General features: G+C 43.5%; 1 non-coding gene across 1 annotated transcript; it reads right to left on the bottom strand.

Moving 5' to 3' along the window:
* Window positions 1-9,886: 9,886 nt before the first annotated feature.
* LOC132212909 (U11 spliceosomal RNA) lies at window positions 9,887-10,019 on the bottom strand. Its single transcript, XR_009447848.1, has one exon. It is a non-coding gene; the product is annotated as a U11 spliceosomal RNA (small nuclear RNA).
* Window positions 10,020-12,815: the final 2,796 nt, after the last annotated feature.

A 12,815-nucleotide genomic window follows, 5' to 3' on the forward strand; every position in this document is an offset into this window, starting at 1 on the left:
CTTGCAGCCTGTGACCTTTTGGTGCATGGGACGACATTCAACCAATAGAGCCACACCGGCCAGGGCTTTTTTTTTTTTTTTTAAATGATTCAGCGCACTGTGTTAGCTTTCCATTGGCTTTTGGAATGGACATTATCAGCAAAACCACCTTCCAACATACTCATAACTCATGGTGTAAAGTCCCATGAACTCTCTTCTCAGGCCAGAAACATGCTAGTAGGATGGTGTTGAGCTATCTGTGTGCTTCGTTGTACTGTGTAATGAGGACTGGACTGGTCTCTCATCTGTCCAGTCAGGGCTAAGCCTCCCAGTCTTGGTTTTCTCATCTATAAAAGGAGGATTGAATTAATTCCCCCCACTTATCTCAGGAATGTCTAAAAATTTACAAGGGCTCAATGCAGGATGTGAATAATAATCACAATAAATGTTTAGCAAAAGCCAGCCAGTCCATGGGCTCCAACTAAGTGTTCCCAACCTCTTCCTCAACCTTCCATCTGATGGTTGCAAGCCCTGTGGTTTGTACCAGCCCCGAGTTCCTTAAAACTCCACTTGTGTCCATTCCTATTGCCATGGCCAGCTCTGCTGTTGGTTCTCAGCAGAATGTTTCACCAGCCAGTTGGACAATTAATTCCCCTTGTGCTCCTCCTTGATATCAATTCCAGGCTTCTTAGCCCAGCAATTGCAGCTTCTTTTGTTTATGGTTCTTAGAATGTGGCATGAATTTGCCCATGTGACACATTAGCCTGGAGGTCCTGCCCCAACTCGTCAGGATCAATCTTCAAGACACCTGTCAACCTCCCGACTATGTCTCTTCCCTCAGAACGATGCTCTTTTCCCATTTAACCCATTGCAGCACCTTCATTCTGTTCTTCTCTGGACTGGGTGTCTGCGTATCTGCCTTCTCCAACAGAGCAGCAAGGAGGGAGCCGTGTTTCTCATTTGCCATCTCCTGGCATCCTGCTTTGCCCCGAGGAGGTGCTCAACGACTGTTTAGTGAATGAAAAGTCTTATCTCGGTCCTGTTGGTCTTGAGTTTTGCAAACAGCCTGGAGTAAAAGGCAGAGTTCTAAATCTCGTGTAGGGACTTTTTAATGTTCAAAAGCTTAAATATACAATTTAATTTTCCACTAAAATGATTAGATATGATTGGTTGAATGAGTAAATTTCAAATCTTGGAGGGCTTCTAGACTCATAAATCTGTGAAAGCCTTTGAAAAATGGTCAGCAACTGCATTCATCCAAATACAAATGGTAGTCCCTGTTTGGATACAGATTGCTGGAAGGTACTCATTGATTGGAAACCTTGACCTTTGTATGTCTCAAGTGAATGAACTGATGCCAGCCAGCCTGCTGACACGTGGAGAGAGGTAGAAGGGGAGATAAGAGGGCTCCTGGGTCAGCAGGCTGCGGTGGGAGCCAGAACCAGCTAGTCTTCCGTTAAGATAAACTTGTGCCTTGGGGAACTTGTGTAAGGGTGGTGGCCTTGTGCTCCTTTCAGGTCCTCCAATTGGTACTTCTTCCCCTCAACTGGATTTGAAGTGTGATTTTCCTCTCAAAGTTCTTGACAACTCATAATCATACTCATGTCATCCAAGTGAGAAAAATAACTGTGCCCATGTTCCTTGTGTTTATTTCCAGGTACTCCTTCGTCAGTAACACGGAGGTTCTGTTTTTTGCACAAGAAACAAAATTGTGTTATGTGCCTTAGTCTTCATTTCCCCACTAGTCTATCGCAATATCTAATGCCCTCTCATCACAACTTAGCTGAAGCTGGAAGGTTTGCCAAGCCCTTAGGTGAACTATGTGCTGTAACAAATAATTATTTCCTTCCTCTAGAGCTGAAGGAGACACTAAGACTCATAAAGTGGACAAGACCCATTGCTAGATGTCCAATTCTGCCCAGGGCATTAGCAGGTCTGGCCTTGTATCACTCCATGATTAATGTTGGTTGTATCATGTTCTTTGGAAGGAAAATAAACGAAGAATTTTCCCACATTTTATCAGAATGAACATAATTAAAGATGAAATGCAACTGGGTCTGCAAAGAAATCAGTCACTTTAATTGGAAAGAAGATTCCTTGCCTCTATCGGTAATTGGGCTCTTGGTAATTTAAAATCAGAATCCATGACAATTTGTGACAAATTGGCTCCTTTTGGGCTAGAAAAGGTAAGACGTTTTAATTACCTCTGGATAATTCCAGAATGGATGGCAAAGCTTAATCAGAGAGATATTGAGAGAGAAGCTAGTAGTGAGCATAGAGTTATTGAATTTCTTTTTAAGTAAAATAGCTCATTTGCTGTGACAAAAACAAGAGCTTGTGGTATCTGAAGTCCCAAAGATGTAAATTGGATTTTCTAAGAAAATAGGGAACTTGGCATATAAGAAAAAGTTTACGTACACAAAAGTTCCATAGTTAGGTTATAGAAGTTAGCCTTCATTATTAGTGCATGAGAACATTGACAACGTTGGGCCTCCCTTAGGGGCAAGTATGGATTTTGTACTTTGAGTGTTAAACATGTAAGTAATAGGCACTAAGTTTAAGAAAGTCTGAAGGTCATGGCTGGTGTTTTAGCCTTTGTTTCTACAGTTTGCCTAGGAAAACCTGAGGAACAGGCTGGATTTTAGGTTGACACATAAAATAAGTTATAAACTTATTTTGAATTGTGTGTGTTTATTTTCTATATCTGTATAGGTGTAGATATAGGTATAGCTAGATATAATTTCAAACAGAAAAGTTGCAGGATTAGTATAAAGAACTGACATATGTTTAATCTAGATTCATCAATTATTAACATTTAGCTTCATTTTCTTTGGTATTCACTCTCTTTCTATTATAACTTCTTTCCCCCCTGAACCACTTAAGGATAAGTTGGAGACATTGTGCCCCTTCTAAACAGTGATGGTTTCCTAAGAGCAATGGCATTCCCTGACATAACCACAGCCTAGTGATCTAAGTCAGAACTTTAACATCAATGCTTTTGACTCATCTACAGTCCATATTCAAATTCTGCCACTGTTTCAGTAACAGCCTTTATAGCTTTTCTTTTCTTTCAGCCCAGGAACCAGGCCACAGTCATGCATTGCATTTAGTTCGCATGTCTCTTTAGTCTAAATCTGAAACAGTTCTTTAACTTCTTTGTTCTTCAGGTTATTGGCAGTTTGTGAAGACTATGGACTGGCTGGTGTATAGAATGATCCCCAATTTGGGTTTGTCCTGTTTTACGCATGATTGTTTCAGGTCATGCGTTTTTTGCAAGGGTGCCATTGTGTCCTCAGCGCGTCCCAACAGGTGTGTCATTGGTGTCTTGACTAAGGTGGTGCCCCTGAGGTTTCTCCATTGTCAAGTTGTTATTTGTCCCTTTGTCGTTAATAAAAAAAAAATTATGGAGATATTTTGAGACTCGATCCTCTTCTTCATCAAACTTTTCCCTAAAAAGGATAATACAGGAAGATTTATGTGATGTAGAAGGTGAAGTGATTTGCTTATTTTCCAGCAATGCAAAAAATAAAATAACAACCCTAAAATATATGCAAAAGTATCCAAAAAAAGTATATTGGGAAGTCAAAAGCTGGAGGATATATAGTCCAGGAGCCCTGAGAGTAACAAGCATGTTTTGAGAATGTGAATAGTGTGGGCCAGTGTGCTTTTGGTGAAAGAGGGGAAAGCATCTCCTGGTCAGGATTTAGGGACCAACTTGTAGAATTTTCCTTAAGTCAAATGTGTTGTCTGTTTTTTCTCTCAATATTTTTAGAAGCACACCCCTTTGGCAATGCAGACCTCTAATGGCTAGACCATGAACCACCTGATTATGCTTTGAAAGATGTTATATAACAACCTAAAGTTAAAGTTGTTTCTGATGATTCTAGCCTAGCAAAATAGCCCCCAAGAGAAACATAACATCTTGGCTTCCATCAAGCCAGGTAAAAAAGCCAAAGGCATCTTAAATGCCTGAGAAATGAAACTTGAGTTTGAAATATGAGAAATATAAGAAGTTACAGGTCATTCTTGGGGGTGTGTGGGGTGGGGGGAGGGGAATGGTTATCTTATCCAGCAAAGTGAAAGGTACCTAGAGTCTCTAAATCATTCCTTCCTGCTCCTGCCCCCACTTTAAAACCATAGTTTCTTTAGGTTGAAGGCAGAATCTTCAGTTCTTGGGAAATGACAGCTGAGCAGGTTAGTAACCTCAGATAGCAAGCATTCTATTATAAAATACATTAGGGAAAATACTTTCAAATTTCTGATGCATTTAAAGCTAGGGTAGTCTTATGCATTTTCTAAAGAAATGTGTTGGTTTTTTTTTTATTATTGATTTCAGAGAGGAAGGGAGAGGGAGAGAGAGATAGAAACATCAATGCTGAGAATCATTGATCGGCTGCCTCCTGCATGCCCCCCACTGGGGATCTAGCCCACAACTCGGGACCCTTCAGTCTGCATGCAGGCTGGTGCTCTATCCACGGAGTCAAACCAGCTAGGGTGAAATGTGTTCTTTTTTAAACAAAAATATATTTTTATTGATTTCAGAGAGGAAGGGAGAGGGGGAGAGAGAGAGAAACATCAATGATGAGAGAGACTCATTGATAGGCTACTTCCTGCATGCCCCACTCTGGGGATCAAGCCCACAACCAGAGCATGTGCCCTGACCAAGAATCAAACCGTGACCTGGTTGATGCTCACGCTAGCTGGGCTAAAGAAATATGTTCAAATTAAGGCTCTAGCTGACTGTCTCCCAGTCCCTTCCCCCAACAAGCAGTGCCCAATTCTTCCAGCAGCACATTGTTCAAGGCTATTCAGTGTTTTCCATGAGCAAGGTTCCTGTGGATGTAGGGGCAAGCAAAAATAATCAAGGTATTATATTGATTAGGATTTTGTTGGTTACAGTAGAAAACTTGATCCAAACTGGCTAAAGGAAAATAAAAGGAATTTATTGGATGATATAACGGAAAAGTCTGAAGGCAGGGCCAGCCCAGGTCTGGTTTGCTGCGGAGGCCCATGATATCTCACCTTTGGGTCTCCTTCATGTCATGCTACGTGATAACCACCGTGGTGACATTGTCTATGTCTGTGTCTCTTACTTCTCAGCCACAGTGCCCGGGCTTGCTTTGCCTGAGTGGCCCTAGGTCAGGCTCTCATTCCTGAGCCAATTACTAGAGTCTGGAGGAGGCATGGACTTCCTCCAGATGTACTTCTTCCAGGTGGCTGGGATACATCAGGGCCCATTCTTGGAGCTGAATTAGCAGCCAACTCTACCTAAACCATACGGAAGCCTGTTCAGTTTGCCAAATACATTCTGCTTTCTGTTGCCTTCAATGGAACTCACAGCCTAAGTGGAGAGGCAGACAATAAACAGACTGATAGAAGATGCAAAGTAGAGGAACGGAGCTGTGAGACTATGTAGGGGGATGCAGTCCAGACCAGGAAGTGGGAAATGACATTTGAGTTGAGATCCGAATGGTAGAGCAGGAGTTAATCAAGAAAAGAGATTAGAGAGAGGCGAGTAATTTGTGCATTTGTGGGGGGTGGGGGGGGCATTTATTTTATTCCCTCTTTGGAGAGTTGGTGTGTAATACTCTAGTGAGCACCCACGTGGTACCCTGTAGAGGCCGCAGTCCTAAGGATGGCTGCAGGAAAGCACCAGCTGGCTGCAGGTGGCCGCCACCTCGGGATCAGATGAGCACCTGCATTGGCTCACTGGTGCCTGGGGCACCCTCATGCTGGGGCCTACAGGGGTGGGCCTTGGACAGTGACCATTAACCAGCCAGCATGGAAATAGAGAAACATGGAAGTAACTGGTGTGGCTGCAGGAGTGTGTTCCTGCTGGATTTCAGCCCTGAGTGTTCCTCACTGTATGCCAACCATCAAGCCTTATGTGATGTTCGATAAACACATAGGTGACTATGTCTCTGGCTGGGTAGCTCAGTTGGTTAGAGTGCTGTCCCGATAGGCCAAGGTTGCAGGTTTGATCCCCGGTCAGGGCACACAAAAAGCAACCGATGAATGCATAAATACGTGGAACAACAAATCAGTGTTTCTCTCTCTCATCCCCCCTTCCTCTCTCTAAACATCAGTCAATCAAAAATACTTCAAACAGGTAGACGACTATATTGGTAGCATGGGGAAATAATCTACATTTATGCTTGATACTGATATTTCGCCCCAGAGCAAATTAGCAAATACTTCTCTGGGTTCTGCAGAGCATCTTTGGCACTGATTTCAACTAAAGGCTCTGGAAGTCGAATCAACAACGGTTTTCCCTGCCCTGAGTTACATGTTCATTGCATTGTAGTTTTGGAAGCCCACATGGAAAAACTACACCCAGAGTTGTGTTTTTTTTGAACCATCCAATACTTATGGACATATTAACAATCATGAGATTAAGTATTAACATCTTTTTTTTTGAAGAGGTAGAAAATTTGGGCTGGCATTCCAGCGTGGCGACAATGGTCTGGAAGCAGTCGAGGCTGCCTCTTTGGATGGCATGCTCTGATTTGCCTTTCTTCCACCTTGCCCGCATCTTTGGTATTTGTTACCTACCTGGCCCTTGGGTAATGGGTCTGCAAATAGCAAAATTTAAGGTAAAGAGAATAAGACATTTGGTCATCCCTGGCACCACCCTCTGGCCTTTTCCACTGTCTTAACTCCTGGAGCAGGAGCGCCAACTTCACAGCTGTGGGAAGGACTCTGACAACCGAGCCAGAGCAGCCCCCAGACCAGTTGATGTTAGTCTGTTACCTTTGTGCAGGCTGAAAGCATTAAATAATCATTTCCGGCCCTGGCCGGTCTGGCTCAGTGGATAGAGTGTCAGCCTGTGGACTGAAGAGTCACTGGTTCGATTTGGAGCAAGAGCACATGCCCAGGTTGTGGACTCGATCCCTCGTAGGGGGTGTGCAGGAGGCAGCTGATCAATAATTCTCTCTCATCATTGATGTTTCTATCTCCCTCTCCCTTCCTCTATGAAATCAATAAAGATATATTGTTTAAAAATCATTTCCAGTTATACCTCTTTTTTTTTTTTTTGCAAGAGAAAACAACCAAATTTAATACACACTTATATGTGGGGACCCTGCATACAGGAGAGAGTCAGAGACCCCACATGCAGGAGATCCTCAGAGATAGAAAGGGGCTGAGGTATATGAGACATCCGGAGCTAGGGATGAGGCAATGCACCTTGGGGGCTTCAAAGGGTCCCCCAAGGGTAATAAGAACAGACCTTTAGTGCAGGGGGCCTCGAGGCGCAGCTCCAAACTGACACACCATTTCTGCTGCGTTCTATTGGCCGAGGCAAGTCCCAGTGTGAACCCAGTTTCAAGGCTGGAGAAACGGACTCTACCTCCTGGTAGGAGAAGCTACAAAGTCACACTGAAGAGGTGAGTGAGGCTACAAGGTGACTATCTGGAGCCACGTTTGCGATACTTTGGGAAGACGACTGCTGCCTTCTTCAAGGAGGTGCTTACAAACCATCTCTCAAACATCCCAGGTAGCCTATAAATCTCCATGCCTGGTCTGGTGGTCCCCAAAATTCCCAATCGATTTTGGTGAAGGGACAAGTGACAAGTGTTATCTCTAAATGGGTGGTTTTATTACTGACGTCACACTGCCCCTCATACATTATTTATAAGGTTTCCCTGTATGTATGTGCAATTATGTTTCTGTGTACATTTTGAGAAATAAATCGTACAGGTCTCTTTTCTTTCACACTCCCTAGAGAGGTTATAGAGGCAGTAAAAGTGTCCACATTTGTGAGAAATTGGAATAATCAAGAGTTACCTGTATGGAATGCTATTAACGATAGCAATTCACGCTAGAGTACCTTTCATCTCAGACACTCGGGCTCTGTTAACAGATTAAAAGTAGTAAAAGACACCGATCTAGAGAATTTTCATTATCTTGTGCTTTGAAAACTCAGATTTTCATTGGTTTGAATGGGCCTGAACATACATTTTTTATTACTAGGGGCATAGAAGCCTCTAGCAGTCTTCTTAATAAAGCAAGACGAGTTGTAAGGGATCATCTGATGGAGGGTAAATGTGCCATACTCCATTTTAAGAAAAATACAATATAAAAGTCTTACCATGGAAGAAAATCTTGATATGATCTTTTAAGAAAACCTCAAGAAAAATAAAGACACGGCACTATATTAAATTTAAAGCCAGTGTCTTATAGGCAAAGAAAAGCAAAGACGGTCTGATTAAGGCTGCTGCATCGTATTGCCGTTTTTTCTTTCTTTTTTTTTTTTACCCCTCACCCATTTCTGAGGCCTTTTTAGATCATAAGATTTTAGGGCCCAGAAAACAACCCCATCTTGATGTAGCACCGAGCAAATGCGCCGAGAGGTTCTCAATGAACAGGCAGCAAATTCTAAGTCCAGAAGGGGCCTGGAGAAGCCCTCTCTTTACTTCCTGGGAGGACTGTTTTAACCAGGTTTTTTTTTTTTTTTCCTTTAAATCTCAAAATGGAGAGACTCTACCATCAGAATTCACGTCTTGCCGAAACCGGTTTGGCTGAGTGGATAGAGCGTCCGCCTGCGGGCTGAAAGGTCCCAGGTTCGATTCCTGGGTTGTGGGCACATCCTCAGTAGGAGATGTGCAGGAGGCAGCTGATCGATGTTTCTCTCTCATCGATGTTTCTAACTCTCTAGCTCTCTCCGTAAAAAATCAATAAAATATATTTTAAAAAAAAATTCACGTCTCACCTTTGCCTTGGGCTCTGCTGTGGGTGTCTGTAGAGCAGACCCTGGCCCACCCTCCTGAGCCACGGTTTGAGTTGGCTGTGGTCTGTCCTCTGTCCAGGGGCCTTCTCGAGGGGGCTCTGGACTCGAACGCGCCTTGATCATGTTCTTCTGCAGAAGCTTGGGTGCTTGACCACTCTGACCCTCCGTCTCCTCGGCAGGTTCTGGAGAGGATTAAATGAGCTCGTGTGCTATCCAGGTGGCTGAGGCTGAGCAGGTATAGACTGTGTCTTTGCTTCCTTTCAACTAGTTACAGAGAACAGCATGACCCGAAGGATGGGACACCGGAACTCCAGCGTGGTGTTTCTCAAACGTTAATGTGCCTGCGCCCCTCTTGCAGATCTTGTTACAATGCAGGTTCTGATTCATAGTTCTGGGGTGGGGCCTGGATTCTGTATTTTGAATAAGCTCTCAGATGATAGCACAGTGCTGCTGGGTTGTGGGCCACACTTGGAATAGCAAGGCTCCACCTTCTGCCTTTCTCCCGACCTCCTGGAAAAGCAAGACATCTGCCCCGGTGGGGAGAAAACATCTGCAATGTAAATACTCTAACCTACATCCCTCTCGGGCAAGGGGCCTGTCCCACCAGGTCAAGGTGAGCAGAAGAGACCTGTAGGCTGTGAGTCCAGTTCCAGGCTCCTGGAATTGGAGGTAGACATCTGGTTTTAAAAACTGACTCTCCCACCCTCCAGATGTGTGATCTCGGAAAAATTATTGAACCTCTCTGTGACTGTTTCTCCATCAGCAGCGTGGGAATAACCAGGGTACCTCCCATTGCACAAGATAATAGATGCATGCCCACAGCAGCACTGGAGCTTAGCCCTTATTTTCATTAGGAGACAGGTAGAGTTAGAAGACAAGTATCGGTTTCTAAAACAAAAGCACCAACAAAAATGTCAGCTTCCTTCCCTCTTGCAGCTGAGACGCACAGGGAAGAAATGTGGAAATAACTCCCCGCTAGGGGCCTCTTGCCTCCAGCAAACAGGGTCAAAGGACTGCTCCGAAGGTGTGTCCATCCTGTCACCCATCATGTCAGCCCTTCCCTTTGGTCTCTCCCCTTTCTCTGTGGGCGGATTCACCTTTTATTGGAAGAAGAGAGATGGAACACACACTAAAACAAACCTCTGCTTACTTGGAAACTTCACAATTTTTTATTCTTTAGTGGGCATCAGGGCCAATGATCACCAGCTGCTCAGACACAAAAAATCATGCTTCGGAAATCTCTTGATGTCGATTCCGCACACAGAGCAATCAAGCTGCCCTACGTGTGCCACTCACGACAGAAGCCCTTTTACACAACTTTTTAAATGGAAAGAACTCCCGACGAGGAGAAAGGAGCCATTCAGGATGGACTTTAATTGGCTATTAGTGCGCTTACCGGGCGGCGGAAATCGCTTGGCCTTTGGCTCCAGGCCGTGCTGGGCACCCACTGCAGGCATTAATAGCTCATTAAAGCGCACCCTGTCACTGCTTTATTTTCTAATTAATACTGCCTGCGTAGGGATAGGGGGATGAACTATAAAATTGTTTTATCTATTGCTTTAGCAATGAGGGAGGAAAAAAATGTTATTAGCACCTCATGCCTGCCACATTCATGATTGGACTAGAAAATCAGAAAAATCAGCATGGGTCTTATTTTCATAATCTTCACCTCAGAGGGGAGAGAGGTGAGTTTCAAGCCTCACACCCAGCTGAGATCAGGAAGCTTGAACATTGATGGTATAGTCAGCCCTTGGGTTCCTTATAGTATCTTCCTGGCTAGTGAGCCAGGACAAGTGGAGTAGGAAAACTGAGACAGATAGTTAAATGGCCAACAGTTTACGGACATCTGGTAAACCGCAAAAATCCAATCTTCCCTAACCAAGGACACTTAGGAGTAAATGGTTTACACCTCTCTGCACCCAGGGGATAGATAGCAGAAATCCAATTAGTGCCATTTGATAACCACACCCTAAGACAGATGAAGTTAAAGGAATAATTCTCATTTTGGTGCATCAGTATAAAGCTGAAGAATATTTTATTGATATCTTTTTCTAAGACCCCCCCCTAAACTCCCAGCTTTTGAAAACCCTCAAAACAGTTCTGGCCAGGTATCTCAGTTGGAGCATTGTCCCATATACCAGTGGTCGGCAAATTGCAGCTCATGAGCCACATGCGGCTCTTTGGCCCCTTGAGTGTGGCTCTTCCACAAAATACTGACTTCTGTGCATGGGCCACGAAGTTTCAATTGCACTGTACATGCGCGCCCACACGTGGTATTTTGTGGAAGAGCCACACTCAAGGGGCCAAAGAGCCGCATGTGGCTCACGAGCTGCAATTTGCCGACCACTGGTATACCAAAAGGTTGTCGGTTTGATCCCTAGTCAGGGGATCATACTCACATCGATGTTTCTTTCTCACTCTTTCCCTCTCCCTTCCCCTCTCTCTAGAATCAATGAATAAATAAACGAACTAATACATAAATAAATAAATAAGCCAGGTGGATCTGGAGGGCATTATACTAGTGAAATATGCCAGAAAAAAGACTAGTACTGTATGATCTCACTTATATGTGGAATCTAAAAAAAAACTTGAATAGAAACAGAACAGATTAGTGGTTACCAGAGGCAGGAGTAGAGTGGGGAATGGATGAAGGGGTCAAAAGGTAGAAATTCCCAGTTATGAGATAAATAAGTGCTGGGGATATAATGTAGCATGTGGCGACTCTAGTTAACAATACTGTACTGTATCCTTGAAAGTTTTGCGAAGAGAGTAGATCTTCGAAGTTCTCATCACAAGGAAAAATATTGTCAGTATGTGAAGGATGGATGTTAACTAAACTTATTGTGGCAAACATTTAACAATCTACACATACATAAAATTATTACTTTTTACATATTAAACTAATACAATGTGTGTGTCAACTATATCTCAATGAAACTGGGGGGGGGGGAGGGGGGGAGGAGGGAGAAAGCCAACCTCACAGGTATAAAGCCTCCTTCCTCCCCCCTCACATTCAAGGTGAGACCATAAACCAAGATCTTATACTGTGTTAGCTACGTTTCTATTAACTGTGTCAGTAAATGGTAGGTGATTCCCTTCCCACACCTTCCTTTGTTAGCCATTTGGGGATAAGGTAGGACCACACTATTGGAGGGATCATATATCTCAGATTCTTCTAGAAAATCATGGTCTCAAAGTTTGATCCTTTTTTCCATCTAAGTACACTTGTATTTTTCAAAAAACAGGTTTCAAAATTTAGTTTAGAAACATTATGGCCACGTGCCTGCTATGCCAATATAGTAACTTGGAGGAGAGGTGAGGCAGTGGCAGGTGGCAGGTGAGTAAAGCCAGCAGTCAAAAGGAGGAAAGAAAGAAAACAAGACGCAGAAAATCCATAACTCGAGAACAAATCCCCAAATGATAATAGTATAAAGTAGCAGCAAGTACTAGCCCCTAGTTTACTGCCAGATCTATTCCTCAAATAGCATGCTAGTAGGAACATTGAACACAAAATGTCCCAGCTGTAAAATGGAAATACTAATATCTGTTTGTGTTCCAAGGTTATTTCAAGGAGTAATGCTAATATCAATAAAGCCTTTTAGAAAAATGAACCAAAGCAACTCGGAAAGTATTCCTTTTCCTCTCAATCACTACCAAGCGGTAGCTCTATCTTAACTGAATCCTGGAGGTTGTCTCTGAATCCTGGAGGTATTACAATGACCGACTTCCTACCTGTCAAATATTCCTGTACAGTGTGTGCAGACGGTTATGGCTGAGCCCTCGGCCTGTCTGGGAACTACTGCACAAGAGGATCTAATCGATACACATTACGGCATTCTCAAGAGTCTTTGGCAAAGGTCTATAGATTAGTTTGCTAACGGCATTTGTTAATTGGACAGCAGGCCGGGTGGCAAGAAAAATGTGCTTGTCAGTTGGGAAAAGCCCTTCTAAAAATCAACAGACACAAGCAAAGCAATCTCAGCGCAAAGGATGATTAGAACATGGCTTGTATTTTGGACAATAAACTCTATTTATGATAGTCTCCCAGCCATTAAGTATCTCTGCCACGAGAGAAAACTGGGGCTATTAACTTCCTCAGACAGAACCA

The sequence above is a fragment of the Myotis daubentonii genome, chromosome 11, assembly GCF_963259705.1.
Source record: "Myotis daubentonii chromosome 11, mMyoDau2.1, whole genome shotgun sequence".
Lineage (NCBI taxonomy): Eukaryota > Metazoa > Chordata > Mammalia > Chiroptera > Vespertilionidae > Myotis > Myotis daubentonii.